The sequence below is a fragment of the Magnolia sinica genome, chromosome 2 (assembly GCF_029962835.1).
Source record: "Magnolia sinica isolate HGM2019 chromosome 2, MsV1, whole genome shotgun sequence".
Taxonomy (NCBI): Eukaryota; Viridiplantae; Streptophyta; class Magnoliopsida; order Magnoliales; family Magnoliaceae; genus Magnolia; species Magnolia sinica.
Genome location: NC_080574.1, coordinates 111756288 through 111762287, shown reverse-complemented (window position 1 = coordinate 111762287; position 6000 = coordinate 111756288).

Sequence of the window (6000 nt, the reverse complement as noted above, 5' to 3'; positions counted from 1 at the left end):
GAGTTGAGGCGACAGGGATACGGGCGAGATTGCGTTCTCGGATGACCAGGAAAGGAAGTTGTTGGCGGAATCGCAGCAGTCTTCAGCCTCTAGCAATGGTGGAAAGGAATCGCCTTCGATCAAAGGAAAACAGAGGCCCATATGGTATTCGCACGTGAGGCCTACCTAACATGGGAGCGAAAGAACAGTGGAGTTCTCTCGGCTAAGACTCACACCACTCAATTATAGGTGACGCGAGTTGAGGCAACAGGGATACGGGCGAGATTGCGTTCTCAGATGACCAGGAAAGAAGTTGTTGGCGGAATCGCAGCAGTCTTCACCCTCTAGCAACGGTGGAAAGGAATCGCCTTCGATCAAAGGAAAACAGAGGTCCATATGGTATTCACACGTGAGGCCTACCTAACATGGGAGCAAAAGAACAGTGGAGTTCTCTCGGCTAAGACTCACACCACTCAATTAGAGAAGAGGATTCCAAACCTAAGAGGGTAGGAACTAACTAGTGTTCAGAAGTAGGGTCTGGAATATACGGAAGGTCCTGATGAGGCGTTGGTTGGCTCAAGTGCTTCAGAGCCTCCGCTATGGAGTAGATAGCGACGTTAAAATCAATAAAGCGATCCCGAGCCTCCCGCTCAGGACCGCCAACAACACAAGTGAACCGAGATCCAATTTCTGGTCTCACCCACAAACGATAAACAGGAAGAAATATAATCTAGAAGTAGAATCCAAACGTACCAACAAATCACAAGATAGAATATACGTGGAAAAACCCCAACAAGGGTAAAAAATCACGGGTGCAAACTTGCACTATGAAGAAAAATGAGATTATAAGCAATATACTCACCTTGGACGTATAAAAAACCCTTAGCCTTGCTTTAGAAAGTCTTTTTTCATACCCTAGAATAACCCTAGGACCCCTATTTATAGTTTAGAAAACTTCCGTTCTGGACCTCTACGAAACCGCCTTAAAATTACGCAGTCTGCACCAAATCCACGCAAAATCTGTGTAACTCTCGACTAATCGAGCCAGGGCCTTGATTGGTTGAGCCCAAAAAATCTTGCTAGCTGGACTTCGAGTTGAGCGGTCCACTTGAACAGTCGAGCAGTCTCCTCGACCGGTCAAGCAGCGTGGTGAAAGACCTCCGTTTTACAATGGGTGCATTGGTGTGCTAGCTCCACACCTCAACACATAGGACCTGAAGTTGCCACCTATTAGAGCCTCCTCGACGCTCTTGCCCGAAACCTACTCCAAAGCGACAAGCTCATAATATCTCGTCAGACACTCGATCAACGCCAGCATCATGTCCAGACACGTGTTCTTTTGGGTCTGACACCGATGTTGCAAACTCCCACTGGCGATTGACACATATCTGAATTTTTGTTTAGTGCTCTTAGGGAGAATGCAGACTGCACTCCCTCGTCCTTCTCCATGGCTTCCCTTGCAGTCACCAAATTGGGCGAAGAAACCTTTACCCTCCAAAGATCTCCCCATCGAGGGATAAGATGGTCTTTAGCCTCCTTTTGGACTAGCAAATAAAGCTTCCTATCGTCAACCATAACTTAGATGAAATGGGGGATTGAATCACCCTTTCACCGCCTAACCATGGCCCTAATCACTCCCATCTCCTCTCCTGTCTTTGTTTTCGGGTCTATTTCGATCAACAAGCCCACTCGAGAAGCTACGACTTGGAAGAAATTGTCGTTCCAGAGCTCAAGGTACCGACCAAATCAGTGTCCACACATTTTCCATCTCAAACTGTGAGAACTCATCCCACCTCTGAATTGTGGAGATCAGACCGCCTTTGTGTATAGCTACCGCCATGATCAGAGCATCTGAGTTCGCCCCTAGACTCAGCTCTATCCATAGTTCATTGAAACCTATAGGTTTAATGTTGTAGGTTTCCGGCGAGACAATCGTCCAACCAGGTCCTCACTTGACAGATCGATGCTCGTGAGATGGTGGTAGCGACCACCAACTCCTACAGAGCTTGTTTGGATCGACAAAGGAGTCTTTGCTTATGTGAACCCACTTATCTTCCCCTTTAATTGTTCCCTCCTTAACACTCCCTGCTCTTGAGAGATGACCCAAAACTACTCTGTTAGATTGATTTCGCAATCGTGAACTGGTCACTTTCGATTTTAGAAGGGCCTCCTTGAAGGAAGGACGACCACTGATTAATGACGCACTCTGCTGCCCTTGCTAAACGGGGGAGATGACCTTTGATCGACTTTACGCTTGAAGAGGACCACCTTTGTTAGAATTTAAACTCAGGTCTGTATTTAGCCTTCTGAACCTTTAGCTTGACACCTCCAAAACCTTCTCCTTTCAACATCTGGATTGCCCTACAGAGTACATCATCCGTACTCATCCTGACTAGCGTAAAACCCTTGTAAGATCTGGTGGTCTTATTTCTTGGTAGCACCACATCCATCACTGACCTTGCCCATCCAAAAACCTTGGCGAAGTTACCTGGTGCCCATCCTTCCAGGAAGTCCTTTACGAACAGAGTTGGGTATGAGGATACGTCCTGCCCTTTCTGAAAACCTAATCTCGTCTCTATTATTCCGCGATACAACATTCCAAATCTCTCCCTCATCTACTTCATGTCTAGTCTGCTCCGACGTTGCTATTGGATGCATCTCCATTACGGTCGGACTTTCACTCTCCAACAATGATGCCGGAGAAGAAACCATAGTTCAAGAAACTAACACACTGGCCCTTATTGTTATATTGCTTGTTCAGTACAGTTTACTGCTCTCAAGATCAGCAATCATCATTTAAAAGAGTGTCCTTTTTTATTATGGATTTTACCAGGTGGATAGTCAATATGACCGCGTCTTTCCTTAATTTACCAATGGGTTAGCCATTAAGGGTTATTGCATGCCAGCTAGATGCACACCCTCAACCTTGAGATTACTTTGATTTCACCCTATATGTTAGATAGAACTTACCCTGTGTGATTCATATGCTATGTCATTGCGTTGCATTTCATATATGAGTGTTACGTAAGAATTATATATGATATGTTTTGTTTCACTTTATTCCTATACATATTTAGTTATTATATCGCGTGTTAATCTTAGGGGTATTTCTTCACTACGTAGGCCTCTGACGCCTTCAATTTGATATATGCAGGGATCTTAGGTGTAAAGGAGGCTTGGATCGTAGCTTAGCGCCAAGCAGGGAGCTGAGAGCAGTAGAGTTTTTTTTTTTTTTTTTTTCATTTTCTTCTTTGTTTGTTAGCTTATGTTTTGTGTATTTCTATTTGATGTGGTTATATGATCCCCAGTTGAGGGATTTAGACTTGATCTCATTTTGGATAATGACCTTGCTGCTCTTTGGTTTCGTTATTTATGCCCACCTTTTTTGTTACCATTGTATTGATATACGTGACTTTGATTTCTAGCTGTGAATTTAGTCGCTAAATTGACCATAAAGGCATGGGGGCAATGACCTCCAAGTGCGTTTCTATTTAAGGTCCACACCCCAACCTCAGTGTTTGGGGGCTTTTGCTTGGGTGCCCGAGTTTGGGGTGTGACATTAATGTGGACCAATTACAGGCCACCACGTGTTGACACCAGATAACCGTAATTAGTGCATGCAAAACATACTCTCACTCGAGAGTATTGTTGTTCGCGTTTTCTTCGACGATACACATTTGATTATAAATGCGAAGGCACGAGCTCTTATGCCTGTCTTTTGGAGGGCAAATCAGCATAGGCCACATGACTATGATTATCATGCCCATTAATGAGGCAATGTGCTTACCATGTATATAAGAGACTTGTCGAGAAAACATATCTTATCATGAATACAACTATGATATTCTCGGTGAGGTTGTCTCTCACAGTCATTCTAAAATGGGAAATCTTCTCAGAGACATTCGGAGAGATTGTAGCGTTCGAGAAGTTTCTGAAGATTCAAAGATTGGACCAATGTCCAAGCGAACTCAGTCATAGTGTGGGCCTAAATTAGGGGAAATAGACACATTAGACCGATCAGGCCCTTTGCCCCATATATTAATCAGAATCAAGATAATGGGAGAACTGGATCCAAAATCTAGTATGATCAATCCTCAATTAGAGGCCTAGGAGACCTTGATGTGATGGATCTTATCCATCTATTCCTTCCAGCATTCTAAACCATCAAGGCGAAAGGATCCTGTGGATGAGTAACCTTGATTTTTTATAGGGGTTCTTTCTGGATCAGCCCATGAGGTTTCTGGAACTCAATCTGGTGGCCCAAATCCAGAGAAACTTTGGTGGTCCTAGGCTTGATCTTTAGTGGGCCACAGAGATCTCTGCAAAGGACAAATTACAAGAAGAAGATTCGGGAAGCTAACAAGTTCGAATTGAGTTAGAACTATTTCTTTCCAATGCAGCCCGACAATTTTGGATTAATCAGGGATTCCCATATCTAGAACAATGGCATGAACACAAAGGATACAAAAGTAACAAGGAAAACTTAGCGAGGGTTTCACTGCCTCAATGATCTATAAAAGTAGCAATCGAAGAAGAGCTCGGGGCCCTACGCCAAACACATTAATTTATCTTTTAGTTATATTTTCTTTAACATGGCTTAGTTTACAACTACTACCTAGTAGCTCTCCTACAGTACCTTAGGAATAGAGATAGTCTTCTTGTAACCTCGAGTTGTAGACCGTGATCAACTAAGTTCTGATTGGTTGATCACACTCACCTTGATTCTTCTGTTTCGATAGGCATATCAGGTATTTATCATTTTCCTTGTTTATTCATTTGGTTGTCTCACAACTTATCAATTGTAATGAACACTAATTCCAAATATCAATGAAATTGGCAACATTTTTATCTCATTTAATTTGAAAGTGTATCTTTGTTCATTTGAGAATTGTTTTGGATTTAAAGTGTTGGTGAAAGAAAAAGTCCTTAAGTTCGTAAACTCATGTTTATTGTCACAAGGCAAAAAGATTTCATTCGGAAGGATTAGCCTCCTTTACTTTCACTAATCGCTTGAATGGAGTGCAATTTTGGTGGCCGAGAGGACTTTTAATCTTCAATCCCAATATGTTTGTCTAGGAGAAGGTAGACTAACAATTCAATCAACCCTTGAGTCAAGTAGACTCTAGCACGCTCGCGTATCCTAGTCACACACACGTGTACCAAATCTAGACCCTCCATCACAAGACTGGTCCAATTTGATTGAATTGAGTGCAACGGTTTTCCGGTGCACAATTCTAGTAATTTGCTCATAAGGTGGATTGCACCACAACAACCATATGTAGCTATTAATAAATAGAAAAATACAAGTGTGGTCCACTTGGTTAGTGTATATGGCAGATTTCTACACAAGATGATCCTCATGATCAGGATAACCTATTAGATGAGTTGAATGTTGCACTCACAAGAAAGGTTGGAAGTTATCCACTAGGTTGACCTTAACATATAGTCTAACAAGTTGGACTTAGACCTAGTAAAAAAAAGTAGCTTTTTATTTTCTTTTTGTCATTTTCATTTTTTGAATAGTTTTACATTGGCTCCATCTGAGTCTACTATTATACCCGCCTTTTGAAGTTTACAATACAATATGTAAAGGCACAACGCACCGAATTCATCTTTATAAAGTAATCATTAAACTTCTTGATAGTTAGCATTTTCTAGCAAAGGAAACTACGTAACCATGATAAGAGAAATATGAGATTCCCACTTTTTATCCAAACAAGCCTCTTAAAAATTGAATACATAAGAATCTATACTCTTAGAATAATCATAGATAATTATTACTTTTTCTTTACTTTTCTTTTATTTTCATGTTTGTATGTCTCAATTGAAATTGGTTTCGGAAAAAAAGTGAGGTTACTCGAAAGCTTATACTCTTAAAGCTCCTCCATATAATGCCTTTTATCAAGAAACCCCCATATAAATGTTTCATGTAAGACCACTCACTCATCATAGATCATCCCACATGATATTAAAAATTGTCCACGAGAACTTTCTTTTTTCTAACTCACCTTTGGTTGAGGG